Here is a 19466-nt window from a genome sequence, read left to right on the forward strand (position 1 = left end):
CTGCAACCCAGTCCTGAGTCTGTACGATGGTATATGTACAACGAGCAGTGTCTCTCCCTCCTCAAATCTCCATCTCTCTCCAGTGCCCAGCTGACAATTTGCATCAGAGCACTGCACACTGCTATCATCTGCTGTGCCACATTTTACCCTATTGTCCTCAATTTTTCCCTTGTCCAGTTCCCTTAATCCATCTATTCCTTTTATCCATACATTTCCCACCTGGCTTATTTTCAGCTTTGTCTGCAGGGAAAAGTCATGCTGGTTTAACTGGCTTTGAAATCCAAGGGCTTAAACTTGTCCAAATCCCAGCATATATTTCAATTCACCTTAAAACTATCCCTGGAGTCTTGTCCACATGCCAGAAGTTGCACTGGTTTAACAGGCATCATTGAACTGGTGATGCCAGTTTGAAGATGGCTTTGTTAACCTAGATTGCCTCTGAATGTTGAGCAACACGATCTAAATCAATGCATGCCAACTTTAAACTCACTTAAGGGCATGCACACCTAGAGCTGCACCCATTTCACTATCAGGTGATTTAACGTTACTGAAATAGATACAGTTTTGTTGGCACAGCACCTGGAGTGAACTGAGATGAGCGAATTTTACACTGAAATAAGTGTGTGCAACAAAAGTTGGCACACGTGCAAATTGGTTCGGCTTCCAGTAGGCAGCCCCAGTTCTGGCTCTCCCCAGACTGCAGCTTCTTTTAAGCAGCCCACATACCTGGATGGATCCCTTAGCTGTAAGGTGGAGGACAGTGCCTCTGTGAAGGGTGTGAGAGCATATCAAGAGCGCAAGGTATGTTCAGACCAGCCTCAACTGGCAGGTAAATGGGTCTGGAATTAGCTACTTTTCAGAGACGCCTGAACTTTAATTCCCACGGGTACTTGCAGGAGCTCTAACATTTTCTTGGAGGAAAAGGTTGTTACTGAGATTATTGACCTTAAGGGCAGAGTTGCAGTAGGTTAGAATCATAAAAAACGATTCCATTTTCCATCTGGATTATCAAGGCTCCCAGCAAAGTCTTCCCACCTTTTTTTTCCTCTGTTAACAGGAATTTTTAAGGTCATGGTGCCTGGTTGCTGCACATTATCAAGTAATTTGCACAATATATTTCTTCCCTCTGTGTATCCTCAACTGATAATCTATCAAATGCCAGAGCGTTAACAGAAGGTTTTAGCCCTGGGTGCGCACTGTGTAGGCAGCAAAGCTGAACTCCTCTTGAAAGAAGGGAGATGGGAGCAGCAAGACAGAAAAGAGAGATTCACAAGATGGCATGGAAAAGGAGGGGAGGTGAGAGGTATACAGAAATCAGAACAAGAAGGATGGATGGCAAAGGGATTCCTAATCAGGTACTGAATACAAGGGTCTGGAATAAAGTCTACTCCTGGGCCCCCCCACTCAGCTGGGAACATGAAACCACCGGCTTTAGGATTTGAAAGATCCCCAACTCAGTTTTTGGCTCTGCTGCAGCATCCTATGTGACACCTTAGGCAAGCCCAGTGGAGCCAGGATTTCTTAGCAGCCAATTTTCTTAAAGGATCTCAGCTCCTGCTTGGGCTAGGGCTCAGCCTTCTGCACTCTTTTGACCATCGAGCCCTACCATCTGCATCTGTGCCTCTGCTTCCCCCCGTGAGAAAACAGAGATCATAATCCTTCCTTTCTCCTGATCTGTTCAGAGCAAATTGTTTGCTTTCTGTGCAGAGGGCTTGGTCCCTTTGCCAGCTCTGAACTCCAGCACGAGGTCCCTGTCCTTGTACTTCCATAGAAGGCTCTCGCTTCAGTGCCAAGGGGGCCAGTGTTGGTCTATCCCAAACATCCCGAGAACTAGCCACTCAGCTGGAATTAAAACGGAGACGCTCTATTCCTACTCTCTCCCCAGCATGGCATGAGCACACAGCTTCAACCAGCTGCACACCGGACCTTGAATTTCTTATAATGTTCCCAATTTCTTGCCGAGGCTCTATCAGATCTTGGTGGGCCCTGGCCAGAATCGAGCATGGCCAGACCCCAGGGTCTGTGTCCCTACAATAATCCCTGTGCCCATCTTGCGCTGGGCCTGGAAGATGAAGCAAGCATGATTCGAAGCACTCAGCGTTTACTTATTTTTTTTATTTTGTTAATTCCCCTCTGGGGACAGTAAATCTCTGAATCTCTAACCTGCTCATAGGCTCTGTTCTGTAGCAAGTTACAGAGAGATAAAAAGCCTGGCAAGGTAAGACTGGCCTTTGCAAATGCGCTTAGTGGAGGGAAGGGGGGTGGGGGGAAGAGATGCTTCCAACAGAGCTGCAGGTAAAACGTCGAAAACTCGGGGCCAAATTTACCCCTGAAGTTAATGGAATTATACCAGAGATGGAGGGATTTAGCCCAGTATCCTCCCCCAGGCTAGAAAACCTCCTGCTTGTTGCAAAGGCTCTAAAGAAGCTGCCACAGGGTAGGTTAAGCAGGAAGAGCTCATCATCAGGGATCCAGGAGTGTGAAGGCGCAATGCCCAGAATCGTGGGTAATGCTCCACAGCACGGGGTAGGCATAAAGCACTGCTCTCACAAAATGAAGGGAATATTAGATGTAAAACCAGACATGCAGGAGCAGCAATAAAACACAGCAAATATCACAGGCAGTGGCTAGAATTGGTGCATCCGCAACCCTTGTGGGAATCCTGGACACTTTTTTACATCGCAGTGCCCACAGATGAGCCAGCAGCGTTGCAGGAAAGAGGTCATAAGGCACATCTACATGAGACGCTAACTGCACGGTGGCCTAATAACACTGCGCTGTAGTGTGCCAGGCAAACCTGTGGTAATACACTACTGTGCAGTAGTATTAAGCTACTGTGCAGTAAGTGTCACTAAAACCTGCTGCGCAGTACCGTGACTTTCTGCGCATTGATGTAGTACTTGGTTAACCCAGTCTTAAACTTAATGTGCGGCAACTATGGCTCATTAATGAACACGTAGACATGCCCATAATCTAGCAACTTGGGCCCTAGACAGACTGTCAGAAAAGAAAGCTGTTTTCTGGTCCCAGAACTGTCACAGGCTCTCTGTGTGACCTTGGTTGTGTTACTTATTTTGCAAAATGTGGGGCAAGACCACTATCCGTCTGGTTTATTTAGAAATATTTTGGGGAAGGGATAGTATCTTACTACAGATACCAACAGCTCCCATTATAGCATGGTTCTCTGGGTGCCGCTTTAATTACAAGTGCAGAGACCCTTCTTCAGAGGCCTATGATTTGTGCAGCACCTGGTACAATGGGTTTTGGGGCTCTGTGAAGTGACAGTAGTACATGCGATGTATGTCATGGACCCACAGGCAGAAACTCTCTAGAGGATTCTCCAGCTTTTGGGGGAAACATGGCTCTGTGGATTGTTTTGCAGGCAGCAAGCATTAGGGGCTCCCTGCGACAAGCAGGAAGAAGGGAGGTACTCTGAAGTCCAAAGCACTGCATCACTTTTTCCTCTGTTGTACCATTCGGTCTTCCTCTCGATAAGCCCTTTGGTTTTTCTGTTTCTTGACCGAAGCGCCTGTGGGAAATTATGATTTCTGGGCAAATTAATAACCGGGGCATGTCCATTCAGCAGAGTAGGGGACACAGCAGCACACAGAAAACCCAGGCTGTACCTCTGCGAGAATCCTGCCGCCCAGGGTCTCGTTACCGGCAGATTGGCAGCAGGTGATCTCACCTTGCAGGTGGTGAAGCAGCTCAGAGGGCTTTACCACAAGAGGCAAAATGTCTAGCTGGTGAGCACAAAGGAGGGCTCCTCTGCCCCTGTTAGGAAGAAATGGAGCATTTACTAGAGGCTCAGGAAGAACCCAGCTCTTAATTGATATCTGAGCAAGGGCCGGCTGGGTTACTGCACAAACCTGCTGTTTGGTAAGCACCTTGTTTTCTTGACCCAGCTCAGCTGGGTTGATCTAGTTTTTGCCAGGATTGAGTGGCTCTTCACCTTTTCCTAATTAAAGTAACTCCAAGGAACCAGAAGCCAATCCATCACCTGCCCCAAACCTAGAGAAGCCCTGGGAGTAACAGCCTCTTTTATCTGCTTTCTTTTCTCTTGAGAGCTCTTTTGCTGCATGAACTATATTGCTTGCCTGGTGTGCAGCTATTGTCCTGGATTGAATTAGCTGGTCTGCAGGTTAGTTCCTTTTCTGTTGTGCTCTTTTTTGCAGGGGCATGAGGAGTTTTATTTTCTTAAAAAGTTTGCTCCTGGAGCTCAGGCACTGCCAAGCAGGGCATCTGCATTTTTGCAGCTTAGCCCAATGGAGGAGAAGTCCTGCTTCATTTGCAGGAAGAAGCTCTTTTCACAAGCAAACAGAGCTCCAAAACCAGTTTGAGGATATTTTGAGAGAATCATTTGTATAGGTTTTTAGGCCTGGAAATACTAATGCAGCTCCAACGGTGCTTCTTCCAGACCCTTGCAGATGCAGAGCTTGCACAGATAATCCTTGCTGACATGGGGGAGTGCTTCATCATATGAGTTCCAGCAGGTGCCTTGAAACAAGCTATGGAAGAACAGGGTCAGGAGCATTATGTGGCTGAAGTCGGACTACTTCTGTGAGTAAATACTAATTAATTAGAATGAAAATTCCCCTGAACCATGGACACTGTGAACACTGGCAGATGTTGAAGAGCTGAGATTCAAGAGCGTTGTAAGCATTTCCCCTCCAGAGGGCTGTTCTCCTCTCAGTTAGCATCCCCAGAAGCCTACCCCAACAGGGTGAGATAGGAAGGAAGAGGAACTACTTCTCTCTAGACTTCTTTATGTGACAAAATAAAGACAGGAAGGAGGGTAAAGGGTGAGCTCTGAGCCTGACTTTCAGAAATATAGTTGAACAATTGCAGGTCCTCGGGGAGCTTCCAGGGAATTAGTTAGATGGCTGGACGTGAATAATTAAGGATTCTGATGTGGTCAGGTAGATTAATGTCCCTCTGAAAGCTTTGGATCAATGTTGGAGGGGGAAAAAAAATAGAAGACATGCATAATTTAAAAAAACCATCAGAAACTTTGCTTGACATGATGACATTACTGATTTTTTTATGATCTTCTCAAATATACTCTATAACAGTTATTAATTTAGTATCGTTAATAGCTCATCCTTCAAATGTCAGGCAAAAACCAAGACTGCAAAATGGGATTTCTAAGGGAAATGGAAAAAAAAAAATAGTAACAGGCACCATTATGGCCCCTCTTGAGTGCTGAGCTGCTGTATTGGACTCTTCCATAAAGCTGACCGCCCAGAAGTATGTCCACACCATGCTAGGGAATGCCACAGAGAAAGTTAGCATGCTTGCTCCATGTACCTGTACCATAAATGGGTGTAGGGTCACTGCTTTCAGCATGGTGCCAAGAGCTTTTGGGCTCCAGCATGGCTTTTGGAAAGTCCAGTGCTTCGCCAAGGGCAAGTGTATCCCATCCGTCTTGGGTTATAGCATGCAGAGCAGGTGGCCTGTGAGGCACGTCTAGCATGATATTCTGAGTGTCTGCTATCCCTATCCGGTACCCAGGAGAGGCTACAGCATGGCAGAGCACCGTGTCTCCAGTGGACAGGATTGTGTCTTCAGAGTCCAGAGATCTGGGCTTTACTCTCATTTCTGCTGTATGGCAGGTGGCTTCCCTTTGCTCTCTGTTGATCTCTTTGCATGCCCCATCTATTTGGGTTTAAGCTCTTTGTCTTTCAGTGTCTGTGTAATACCTAACACAATGGTGCCTTTAGGGATTACAGTTGCAACAGTCAAAGCTAAATTCCACCTGAAGGCCTTGATTAAGCAAAGATGAGTCGATGAGACTGTGTACAGCATGTACAATTAACATCTCCTAAGCCTTTGCAGGAACCTTGAGCAAAGCCTTACCTGCCCTTAGATGGATAAATGGGGTAAAAGGGAGAAGGCAGCTACCTGCTCCATGGTCACTGCCCATATTCACACCCGTGCCCCATGATAAGGAGAAAGTACCCTGTGGTAGTGTTGGGGAAAGAAAAGTGAGCTGACTCCTGACTGTATTGCCCTGCTCTGCTCCCCAAATGGCTGCATTTCAGTGCTGGAGGAAGGGGTGGGCATCAAGAAAGGTCTCAGATGAAAGGCTCTGTTTAAATATAAGGCATCAGGCTGACTTATTAAAGCCGTTTCAGGTGGAGAAAATTTTTTTTCCTAACCCTGAATGCAACCCCTTATCATATCACTCCTAGTAGTACCATAACCTTCTGCCTTTCAGGGACTTACCAACTGGTCTTGCATTCCCAGCCTCCTCCACCTGAGAACAGATCCATGGCATGAAGCATGCTTTTACAAGGATTAAAGTGAACAGCGGGATGGGGGGAAAGGAGGGAGGGAAAGGCATTTTGCATCAGTCCGAAATGCTATATTTTCCAGTATAATATTCATGCTGTTTCCCTTGGGAATCGGTGCTCATGAATTCATTAGGACCAAGAGGTTGCTCTCTTTGTCGGCATACAAAAACAGCCCGCTTCTGTCCAGAACATAAATTACAGTGTGGGGGAGAAAACCTTTTTATTTTTGTAATTTAATTTTCTGGCAAATAAAAAGAGATATACGTGACTGGAGCTTCAGCGCTTCAATAATATTATGCAAATAGCTTAGGCACATATTAGAGCTCTGTATTTGTGCAGTGGAGCCTGTGTGCTCACGATGGTATTGGTGTACAGGGGCACGGGGATTTGTGCTTAAGTGTCCTCCTGGTATTTTCAGAGAGGCAAATAAAGTGAAACAAATTAGATGTCTCAGCTATTAATCACTGCTCTAATATTTAAAATCAGATTTCCCACAGCTGTATGCCGGTCTCGGTTATTGAAGATTTTGGCATGGCTTGGAACTAGTGAATACCAAAGTCTTTTAGCTCCACGGAAAGATGCCTAGGGCCTGGTTCCCAACTAACATCAACGGGTGTAGTGTCATGGATGTCCATGGAACTAGGAGCTGTCCTACAGGAAGATGTGTGCATGTCTTAGATTACTTAAAGTGGGGACACAAAGACCTAATGAGAGCACCTAGACTTTCTCCCTGACGATCAGAGTTGTTCCTTGGCGTGTATTTATTTCTTATCCAGTTCAAAAGTTTCTGCAGCCAACTGGTAGAATAGCAGTATAGCCCATTCTAGAGGTTGTAGAGGCCACTTCGGGATAGTAGCCTACAAGTGCTGCCAGCGAATATCCTAGGGAATAAGAGCTAACGAAGCAATGCTATGTTTTACAACAAGCTCTAGTGGCTGAGAAACACTTTGGGGAAAAATATCCTGTTGCTCCCTGATAGCCGGTGCGCTGCAAGATAGTAGTGTTCTTCTGCTAAGCCCTAACAGAGATGTTCTTTCTGTTCAGGACAGGAACAGTTTTTGCTGTAATGCAGAAGGTCCTGTGTGTAAATCCTGTTGGCGGCGGGGAGGTTATATTTCTTATATATTGTCTCATCCGCTCGCATTAGATGCCCTTTAGCCAAGTTAAAATTAAATAATAATCATCTTTTAACCTTATCTCTTAAATCAGCCCGTCAGCCCCCTGGGCCTTTTTCACACTGCCTCCAATTTGTCACTCCTGTTACTCAGAAATGAATCCAATGATAAATAATAATATAGGAGTGCTTGCTGTGGCACGGAGCAGACAAGGTCTAGTGCATCCCATGAACTGCGATGTTACTAATGTGGTAGCATTATGCATACATAGGGCAGACACTTATACAGGGTGGTTACCTGCAGTGAACCGCCTGATCCATGAAGATGCAATATGTTTGCAGTTCTTGTCACCCAGCTTCTGTAACAGAATGAGCTCAATCATGCTGCACCATTACAGACTCCTTGGTGCCTCATGGAGGAAAGGGGGGCAACAAATCAAGTGGGTAGCATCCTGCTTAGCTGAACAACTGGAAGAGTGCTAGCAGGTGGGAGGATGCAAAGCTCTCTCTCTCTCTCTCTTCCATACCTAGAACTTGCCTCTACTTTTCTGAACTATTGACTTTCCCCTCATTAGCTGGGAATATTAGTTGGAGGGCTGAAACAAAAAGTTGGGGGGGTCCTATTCTGGAACCTGTTTCTAATTCCTTGACCCAAATATAATGGCCAAGTACAGGCAGGCAAAAATCCTGGGGCTAAATCGATTCATTCTTTGCAGGTTAGTCTAAGCCAGTGTTTCTCAACCTTTTAAGTAGCAAATACCCCCTAACTTCTGAAAATTTCCAAAAGTACCCCTACACTCAATTTTCCAGGGGATTTTATATTTGCAGACTAATGTATGCCATATGTTGGAAGAAGGGCTGGGCATAGAAGGCCGTGATATGACAGATGTCTGATCTGCTGTGGGTAGGGTTGCCACCTCTTACACCAGGGGTGCACAACTCAAGTATGTACCTGCGCTAGAGGTGATGTTGGCCGAAGTTAGGAGGGCTCAACCCAGTGCCGTGTAAAGCGCAGCACACCAAGTTATTACTGCGGAATTTAAAGTGCTGAGCAATGCCCGGCACACCAATTTTTTTGCCCTAGTTTTGAGAGGAAAAGAGGGTGAGAGAGAGAGTGTTGGGGTACCCGCATACCCCCTGCCTGTGTTTTGCATACCCCCAGGGGTATTCATGCCACAGGCTGAGAAACTATAGTCTAAGCTGCATATATTGAACCAATAAAGAAGTAAACAGACATTCACTTTTGATTCCAGAAATGCAGCCACATGCCTGCCGTGGCCCAAGCTAAAAGGAAAGAGAATCCCCCGCTCTGCTCTCGGACTAGTCAGTGCACAAATAGTCCAAGAGCGGCACCATCTTCATTATAAGTGCTGGCACGGACTGCAGTCTCTCCATAGTGCACATAGGCTAGGGAAATGATCACTCCATCATCTTGGGCAGCCCTCCCTCAGATGAGCATTTCAGGCTGGTGCCTAGCAATTTTCCACTTGAAGCACAGTAGCCTAATTGCCTGCACCATCTAATTGTTGAGTAATTGTGAGGATGTTTCTAATTTGCTGGGAGCTAGGTCTGTTTTTGAAGAGATTTCCTGTGTTTCGGAGAGTGCCAAGTCACTCCCACCTGCCCTTGCTGTGCCTTCGTGATGAGAAGTCTCTTCACTAATCAGGGGTGTTTGGAGTGGAAGTGGAAGGGGGTGCTGAGCAGATGGCAAACAGGGCTGGAGGATTCGGTGCATCCTTTAAGGGCAGCTCGGGGAGCTTCTTCTCCAGCCTTTCCTTTTCGTTATGTGCAAACCTGCAGAGCCGCCTTCCACGTCCTTGTCTCTGCCAACTAGCGGCCATATGCTAGAGAAGTCGTCGCCAACCAAGCATAGTGTCTCATTCAGCTGCCAGACTTGCTCTGTTTTGCTATGTTGGGGTCTAGAACCAGGTGCCACAAGCAGGATGGGTAGGAGTGTTGCTGTGTATCTCGCAGCTAGAAAACGGACCTGACAGTGGGGGTATTATTCTGTAAGCTGACTAATAGCTCAAAAATATACCGCATTGGAGGAACAGGGAGGTGGCAAAGTCACCGGTTCCACAGTTCTGGCATGTCCTGAACGAGGCTGCTTGTGCAACAAGTTGAAAGATCCTGCTCGTTGCACTGGGTCAAACCGACTGGGTTTTAGTGCGTTTTGAGAGAGAACTTAGGCTGCAATGGAAGGGCAGGCTGAGGACAAATATGAGCAAGAGAACAGTTTTATGGGTGTCCTATCATAACTATATGAAGACAAAAACTGGCACAGAGAATTCAAAAGGCATCATAACTATCTGTAGATAAAATTTTGCACTAACAGGTTCCCTCCATTTGGAAAGAGTCAGGGTTTTATGTCTCACTTTAAAATTAATTTACAAAACAACACTAACTTTGATGCTGCCAGGCAACATTGTTATAACCATCCTCTGTCCCTCTTGCCACCTTTCACTTGAAGAGCCCAGTATGGATTTGCCTGATTAAGCAGTGCCGTTAAGCACGTGCTTAAGTCTTGTGAAATGTAAGCACCTGCTTATGTGCTTAGTTGAATCTGGGACTTCACCAATTAATCCTTATGCCCCCTGGGAGCTGGGGAAATAGTATTAGCCTCCAGCTGCAAATTCAAGCGAGCAATGCAGTTTGTACAAGGAGTCCAGTGTAGAACAGGACCCAGACCTGCTAGTAGGATAGAGGTTGCTGTTCTGGATCAGACCCTGGAACCATCTAATCTAGTACACAGATTTTGGAGCAGACCAATACTAGTTATTTAAGCAAGACAGTCTACAGATGCTTCCACCAGGCTGTCTTGCCCTTGGGGAAGGCTTGCTGACATCCAGACTTGTGTTTTGGCCCCTGAATGCTGACTTCTCCCATGTAGGCCCCCAAATGCTGACTACTGCACCAAGCTCTCCATACGATGGGCTCTTCTGAAGCACCGTCTCCAATTCGTCACTGCTTCACCTTGACTTGACCTACTGAATGCCTTGGCAATTTAGGATCAAATTTACAGCTGGTATAAATCAGTGTAGCTCCATTGACCTGAGCCAGTAGGGTGCTGAATACATTTCCAAGTCTGGCCCCTGCTCATCAGTGCTGGCTATTTGGAAATTCGGCCCGAGTGTCTCCACAAAGGGCTCCTCTGTATAGTATTGACTTAATACAAGATAGCCAGAAGCCTACCAAAATCTGCTGCTTTCTGAACTGTCCCATCAAAGAAGGGTTGTACTCAGTTACCCTCAATTTCCTATAACTTATGACAGTTTAAGTGACAACAGTCTTAGACATTGCTCTGAAGATTTTTCCTTCCCTCATTCAGATGCAATATACAGATTTACTGAAGGGGGGGGAAAAAAAAAAGAAAGAAAGAAAACCGTTGGAAATTCAATTAAAGCTGCTGCCTTTTTTAGACGGAAAGAGATTGCTTTGAATGTGTTAAGTGCTTCTTTTCTTCTGTAAATCAATTTAGTTTATAAAATGCAAAAGAAAGACCGAGAAAGGCCCAGCTGTATACTATCAGCCTGTGGGACTGTTACCTTGGCTTCTCCTCTAGCTTCTTTATCTCTTTTGCATTATCTCTCATTGTTTCCTTCTTTTTTTTTTTTTTTTTTATTTGTATTTTTTCAAGCAGAATGGGCACGATACCATAGGTTGGGGTTGCCAATTCACTTGTTTCCATTAACAGCTTTCTGGCCATCAATATTTCATTCTCTCTGATGTTAATGGCTTTGCACCCATTTCTTGGGCAGAGTCCAAGCTGAACCTGCCACCTTTTTGTGTTCTGGTATTCTACAGCGGGGGGTGCACGTGTGTGCGTACCATCACCCCCAGGCAATGGGGGACAGAATATGTTTCCAAAAATGCATGGCATTGGGCTCTGCAGATGGTGAGGGGTACTTCATAGTAATGGGTCAGAAGTTCTGGCCTGCTTTGCTCCCTTTGCATTGCACAGAAGATAGGATTAGGAGACTGACTGCACCTCCCTAGGCCACCCTCCCTGCCGTCCCCTGCATAAGGATTATGCTACAGGCTGACAAGAGGCATGGTCTGAAGTCTGCATATCTCTCAGCTAGCAGATGGTTGCCTATGGTCAGCTGCCAGCTGGTGCCTACTGGAGCAACATTCATTGCTCTGCCCTGGTCTCTGGCCCAGGCAGAGGTGTAATGATTCCTTGATGGGCCTCAGACTCCCCCTTGCTTTCTGAGGAAATGCAGCACAGCCAAGACCCTGGCCCAGAGCGGGTAGGATCATTCCTCGCCAATAATTCCTTGGGCAGATTTTGTCTTTTTTTTTTTTTTCCCCTTTCCCTTTGCACAGACAGTCCACTTTAAAAAAAAAAAAAAAAAAAAAATGCCAGCTGATTTCCCTGGGTTCCTCCTTCTTTCCGTTTTGCTTGTAATCCATTAGGCTCATGTCCCCAGTGAGCTGCTCCACCTGGGTGCATGGATTGCACGGCACAACTTCTGCTCCTAGGTGAGCTGCATGCAACTCCTGAGATCAGATTTATTTCTGCTACCAAAGTACCAGATCACGCATTGCTCTCTCTGAGTGGCTTAAAAGTAGTGAGTGCTCTGGCCTAGAGGGACCATGTTCCCTGGTCCAGATCCATAGTGGGGGTAAATGAGGGAGCCCCACCAAAGCCTGTGGAAATCTGCACATTTCCATCACTTTAGGATCCAGCCTATGCTCAGGCATTTGCAACAAGTGGGGCTTGAATGTGATTAAAATTAATTGGGTTTAAATTTAAAAACAAAATAATAACAGCATAACGGTGATTGCAGGGCTGTGCGTGTCCTGCTCTAATGAAGACACCTTCTCCTGCATATTAAAATGCAACCGGGTTGATGGCTACTTAAAGATCCATGACACTAATGCTGCTTAAAAGAGTAGCTTTGTGACGGTCACCCCAGCTTTGGAGGACTGAAATCTGGCTTGCCTTGCTGTGGCTTCACTGCCAGAATTGCAACAAAGCAACGTAACCCCAATTGCTGTCGTTAAACAAGTGGAGAAGTTGGGATCAGTAGTGTGGGGGCAGAGTTACAGGTTGGACAGAAGACATCAGTGTGGGAAATCGGAGAGCTGGATTCTGTTTCTGCCTCTGCAACTGACTGGCTGTTTGGCCTTGGGCAACTCATTCCTCCGTTCTTTTCCCTCCTGTCCTTTCCCTGTCATGCCTATCAAACAGGGAGCTTTTCGGAGCAGGGATGGTACCCCTCTGTGTCCATAAGCCAAAGGAAGCCCTCCGCATAATGGAAGGTTGGCCATGCCATTAGAAAGTAAAAATTAATGATGCAGGTCCTGGCAGATAATCCAGTCATTTTCAGAACGGGGTAAGTTTCCCGGTGTTGCCATGGCATCATTCTGGCTTCCATTATCAAGGGGGGTGGAAACTTAGCACCATCCCCGAATTCCCTTGCTTTTGCTCTAGACCTGACCCCATTTTCCACATAGGTTTTGTGAAGGATTATGATGCAAGGGAGAAAAATAAAAGGATCTGGGAACTGCTCGAGCTGAACTGAGCTTCCGTGCTGGAATTCTTACCCCAAATCTTCTAATTAATAGTCAGGATTAACAGCTGCTGAAGTTGGGTCTCAGCCATCTAATCATAACGGCACAGACTCGCTGTGCTCTGCATCCTGAGCATGCAGCAGCCTTTCTAGGCTCCTAGATAGCAAATGGAAAAAAGTTAGCAAATGGAGCAACAACACAAAAACAAGAGCAGTTGGATAGGAGATGCTCTGTTCGGAGATGGAGCCTTTACCTAGGTACAGAGCCATTCCCACTACAATGAGCCCCCCTGCTTGCGCCTGTGGTTGAGAGATGATTTTTTTTATCAGGGCCATGCGCGTGCGCGCCCTTCATCTGCACTAGCAACATTTTGCCAGTTTAAAGCCACATGCATTCCCCCCCATCTATTAATGCCAGTTTGCGGCCACACTAAAAAAGCCCACAGGGTAGCAGCGCGCCAACTATTTCTCCACAGGGGTTTTAAGCCTTGCTCTTTTTAAGGTGCATGTGGATTTATTATTTGTATGACTCTAATGCCTGGGAGCCCTAGCCATGGGTAAAGGTCCCAGTGTGCCAGGTGCTGCACAAGCATAGACAAGAAGACTGCTACCCTCAAAAGACTACAGTATAAGACCCAAGCATAGAGACAGACACGGACTGATATGGGAAGTACCCAGAAACAAGGAGATGGCATCAGTTAGTGAGATAAATGGGGGTCGTGGCACAACAGCACTCGGACTACCATGAAGTTTCTTGTAGGCTGTCTGACGAAGGAGAGATTTTCTGGATGAATCTGAAGGAAGATCTTAGAGCCACCACATTGGCTACCAAGCCATCCTGCCTCTGTCATTAAATCCAATACTAGGCCCCAAACCAGATTAAAACAGAGATTTATGGTCCTATTTTCCATCATGTTTGTAGCCAAATTCTCACACTGATGTGACTTAAGCACCCAAGCTTTTAGTTGCTCCTGTGGCTAGAACAGCATTTTCCTAGGACACTAGGTGAAGGGCAGGGCAGCCCTTCTATTAGTGCTATGGCAGTTTAACCCCCTGAGGACCAGTGGCTTTGCATGGTAAGCAGCCCTTTATCCTCAGGGATATATGTGCTCCTGGCCCCCAGGCACTGGAGTGGGTGAAAGGAAGCGTGGCTTTCCGGCTGGGTTGTAATGGCTTTTTTTTGTTATTGGATTTCTTAACAGTCCTGCTGGCTCTTTACTTGAATGTACAGTCTGAACAGAGGCGCTCAAACTGTTTGTCTTCATTTTGCCTGCTGTCTTTATTTCATTCGGTGCTTTCGCCTTGCGAGTCATTCTCTCTATGCTCATTAGATTTGTTTATGTGCCTGTATATTAGAGATGGGCCACTGGAGAAAGTAGAGCTGAACTTTCTCCACCCCTGTATGGAAAACACTCAGCTTTTCTTGGATACCTTTGGCATATCTGTTGCAGGAGTGCTTCAGGAATGAGACACTTGTGTACAGGTGTAAGAGCAGATGCTGTTTCAGCATATGACCCTTGGGAATAAGGGACATGGCTCCTGGGATCTTTATGATTTGGAGCATTTCTCGTTTTTTGTTTGCATTTCAAATAGCTTCCTCTACTGACTGTTTGTGCCGACTGTTCAGAGGAAACGCATCTTTTTTGCTTGCACTGAGTGCTTTGAAAATACCAGCTCCAAAGGGGTACCTGAAAGCAAAGTGCAGCTGAACCAGTCAAACAGTGCATTGTTCTAGGCAAAGCTTTAAGTCTGCGATAGATGTGTTCAAACTTGGAACAAAATCCACTTGATGCATTTATGCATTTCTGTAACAACATGGAGATGCTACAGGAGGACACATGTTAATAGCTTAAGGGACATAAGCAGCAGGGAATAGACTCACACTTATGTACTTATTCCGTTGATACGGTGCCTATTGCTAATTGCATGTACAGCCAACCACCGATTGCATCTCCTTGTCCTGCTTGCAGTGTGCGTAGGCAGTGGCAGTAGCGTGCACTCGGTGCTTGGCTTTGGGCCCAGTGCCCCAGTCCTGCTTGGGAATTGGCCTGGGTGCTTGCAAGTCCCCTTCTTTTTGTTCTTTTTTTTTTTTGCTGTTGCAAGAACTCAAGAAGCAGCTCAGCTCTGGTTCTGCCTCCAGCCTCTCTCCTTCTTTGAAGCTAGTCCTGGGGTTTTGCCTGGTTCACCCCAGAGCACCTAATAATAAGCACCAAATTCCTGAACAAGATTTTCTGTCAATGATGGCCTTGTGCCATAAAGATCCCTTGAAAGATAGTGCATGCGATTTATTGATAGTAGCGGCCCAGGTGTTCAGGCAGCCATAAACCGGTGTAGCAAGGAATATCAAATACAGGGCAAGCCTCACATTGCGACTCCTCCCCCACTACCCCACCACCCCTTGCTTCTCATTCCCATCATACTTTCCCCCCAGTGCTTCAGCACAGATGAGCCAAAGACACTTTACAACTTTCAATTCTCTTTTATGGAGCTCAGTACTTGTTGCCATCTGCTCCCAAATGCTCAGTGCAAATCAGAACTTGCTTTTATGGTTTTAATTAACCTAATAATAAGCAGCGTGTGCTGTGTTTGGCAAAGGCAACGGCACTTTGCATACACTGTCTCACTAGAAACCTCTTTGCTGGTGAGCTACGCTATGCTCCCTGTGGGTGGGCATACCCAAACTGATGATTTACAGTCTAAGCCTGGGAAGCGGTGGGCACCTGCGACTAGCCATAGCTTCAGATGGAGCATGGAGGCAACTCGGCACATTGCTGGATTGGGCTTTTAACATCTTTCTTTCAGGGACTGCCAAAGGGGAAGTAGAATATGCTGGGTATAAGGTGTCATGGGTGGATTGCTTCCAGGTGGAACCCTGGGAGTTTGTCAGAAGTAGTTCCATTCAGGTGGGCTGGAAGGGAGAGCCATTCCTTGAGCAGAGGAGAGCAGGGCTATGCTGAGCTCTTCTCATCAGGAGCCCAGTAAGCACTTCACTGACAGCCTCCCATCCAGGTAACACTAGGAAATGCTGCTTGTGGGTGATAACCAAAGCAGGAGTTACCGCTTTCCACAAATCACCGCTACGTCTATGGTCTGTTGTGCCTGGATCTGCTGTATCAAGTCCAGGGTAGCAGTAAAATAAGGGAAGGTATGCTCCTGGGCTGATAGCACTTTGCATGTTCATCCAGGTTTACAGATCTTAATGGGTTAATGCTCCTAGTCTGTTCAGGGGGAGGCAAGTTGATTATCCCCATTTTACAGCAGGAAGTATGGACAAAGCAGATAGCTGGATTGATTTAAAAGGAGGGGATTTACCAGCCCTTGGTCCCTTTAAAGAGCATATACAATGAAAGCTGTAGGGAAGTCTCTGGTTATAAGTCCCTTCATAATTCCCTGAATAAACGTGGCTACTGCTGGCCCCTGTCCATCCCAACTCACAACACTGCAGAGAGCCAGGTGAGAGGCTCCTCCTGGTAGTCGGAGACCATTATGTTCAGAAACAGTAATGTTCCCCAGCCATTAACATGTGAAGCTGAAAAAAATGAAGTATGTGTAACGGGAGCCAGTCCCTGAATGAGGTGGAGGGGGTGTTGAGCAAGAGCTGCGTCAAGGCAGAGGAGGGTTGGAAAGAGATGCAATTAGAAGACGAGGTGCAGCAAACGCCCACCTGCCAGGCGCACACAGCCATGTGCCACATAAGCTCACGCGTGGGCTGTCCCCCACAGAATTACTCACAGACACACTCCGTTCCCTTGTATTCAAACAGGCATGTTTCTGTCAAAGCTTACGCGCACACTTGTGTCCCTGAGTCTGTGTGCATATGCACATGTGCTTCCATCCCCCACTATGCAAAAGCTCCTACTCTCCTACGCACACGGTCGTGTAATCCAATATGTATGCATGCCTTTAAACTTGCACGCGAGCACACTTTCCCTTCATACATGGACACACCTGCATGTTCTTTCACATGCTTCTAGTCCTCCTCCCCATATGAAAATAGGCATGCACACATCCCTCTGTCCTTCCTCACTCCACCAATGCTTTTCTTCCTTCAACCTGTACTCCAGTTGGCATTCAAATGCTCATCCTATCCATAACCCACACCCAGTTCAAGCACGCATACCCCCATCCATAACCCACACCCAGTCCAAGCACCCCCCTCCCCCCACATCCATAACCCACACCCAGTCCAAGCACACACACCAGGATGATGCCTCTAGATATGACCCTTTACATCCACGGTCTTAATTGCCAAATCCATTCTGGTAGTTTTGAAAGACCACAGCAGCAGCTGCATGCAAGAAGCGTGCGTGTAAGGAGAGAATGATGGCTTCTAATGAATTCAAGGCAATATCACTCAGTAAACTGATGAGCTGCCCCTTTCTGTTCAGCTCGTACTAGACCAGTCTTCTCTCCACCTTCCTGGCCCGTGGGAATTATCATTTCATGCACTATCCATTCTCTACTGTAGGCAGCAGAGACTTTGCTTCTGTGTCTGACTTTGCTTCTGTCTGGCTACATCCTTTACACATGCACACATACACAGACCCAGACACATACAGCCAGTGCACCAATAGATAGATAGCATTTTACAAATGACATCCCATCCCCTCCCAATTATAGAGATTTCATCAATTTACTGGTATAAACGGATACCATTCCAATGAAGTCACAAAAAATCCGCGGCGTCGTTTCTTAGATAATCACTTTAAGTAAGCCTCATCCCATTGCTTTTTTATGACTTAAACCATCTTACAGGACCCTAAATAATAACTTTCCTGTCATTTTCCCCCTGTTTTCTATTTCTGATGGGGCATTGGTGGGGCCATAGGTGTTTCAGAAATGATGGCTCATACAACTTCCTTTCCTTTTCTTTTCTCTTCTCTTCCCTCTGTATCACTGTTCCCTACAACACCTCCTGAAATATGACATAATTGCCTCTGAACGGCCCGGTAACCTGTCATGTCTTATTGCTGGGGTTTGGTTTCAACAAAATGCAAAACCACTGCAATTTAAAAGCATTCAGTGTCTTTTGTATATTCCCATCTAGTTAGAAGCATATTAAATAAAGTTTTGACATGAGGAAGGAGACCCAGTATGTGACAATGAAATTCTGGATGGTAACAGCACACACTGAAAGGGATGCATCACACTTAATGAATAAATGGTCTGAATTCCACTAAAAACACCATTGTGAATAAACATCATAAGAGGAGATAGAAAGCAAGAGTTGTTCATATGTTCTTATCCAGAGATGAGCGAGAGATAAATTGGTCACAAATAGAGATGCAGAGCAGTCTGATGAAAATGGATTAAGATCCATGGAAATTGTGGAAGTTGAGCCTGAAGGAGAAGCCAGAATAAAAGTTTCACCTCGGAGGAAAATGTTCTGTCCTACAAAAAACAGTATGGGGATGTTACTGGATGACTCAGTTTGGGGGGGGGGCTGTTAGAAATAAGTTCTTTCACCTCTGGGTCACACTTTGAAGCGTGAGTCCAATCAATACATAGAGTCAAGGTGAGGCAGCTATAGCTATCAAGAATTTATAGCTTAAATGAACAAAGGGAATCTTTTTGTCAATTAGCCAGTGGACCAAGATGAAGCGACTTGTCCATGACCCCATAGGGAGTGTAGCTGAAACAGGAGTTGAACTCAACTCTCTAGCTACACTGAGCCATCATTCAATAGTGACACAACAAACTTTCAGTTATAATGAAGTAGTTACAAGTATTAATGGGAATTAATGTCATAAAAGGGCTGTGTGCTGCCATCTTGAATAGGTTCCAAGGGTTTGGTGCACAGAAATCACTAGCAGGAGCAGGGGGAAACAATCATACAAAGCAAACAGCGGACTGAAGCATGTTCACATGTACTACGTATTAAATAAATAAGGAAAACAAAAATATGTATATAAAAAAAAAAAGTAAAAGAAAGTCTCATGGGAAATCATTCACAAAAAAAAAATCAGCTGAATTCATGGATTAAGCTGTTTACAGCAAATAGTTCAACTTGCTCTTGTATCAAGCAGTTTTCAGGCTCTGGACACGTGAACCGTTCAATGCAGTCATCTGCCAATGATTTCAGCACATTGTCGTCACAGGTTATTCTAACTAAATAGCAACAGCAGCATTCTCTCCCCTTTTCGGTCAAAAAGGTCGCACCTGAACAGGCCATGGAGACTGCAAGACCCTAATCCAAGTCTGTGCAGGAAAAATACACTGTGCTAGAAAGCAAATAAGCACGTTCTAACCATGGGGATGTTAAACATGACAACATCTATTTTACAGAAGGACATGCCATACTCAAAAAATGCATTAGCTGGTCACAGATAAGCCCCAGGTCCTGCCCTAACACCATTTTTTTTTAAACATGGCGCAAAATAGTGTTTAACATCATGTCTCTCCAGGTCTAAATAGAGCTGTTCTACATGAGGCATGAGTCACAGGAATGTGAAGCAGATTCAGGGAAAGCTTGCATTTGCACTGCTTGCGTTGTACCAAATTACCACACGGGGGGGGGGGGGGGGTGGTGGAGCGCCCGGGCCC

The 19466-nt window shown here is 45.9% G+C and overlaps 1 long non-coding RNA gene across 1 annotated transcript in view; it reads left to right on the plus strand.

The window, feature by feature from the left end:
• The first annotated feature begins 4012 nt into the window (after window positions 1-4012).
• Window positions 4013-19466, plus strand: part of LOC102378941 — a 54474-nt gene continuing 39020 nt past the window's right edge. Inside the window, exons 1-2 of the long non-coding RNA XR_323759.1 lie at window positions 4013-4141; window positions 4418-4560. This is a non-coding gene — a long non-coding RNA (uncharacterized LOC102378941). The remainder of the gene's footprint in view (window positions 4142-4417; window positions 4561-19466) is intronic.

This window comes from Alligator sinensis, unplaced genomic scaffold (genome assembly GCF_000455745.1).
Source record: "Alligator sinensis unplaced genomic scaffold, ASM45574v1 scaffold98_1, whole genome shotgun sequence".
Taxonomy (NCBI): Eukaryota; Metazoa; Chordata; order Crocodylia; family Alligatoridae; genus Alligator; species Alligator sinensis.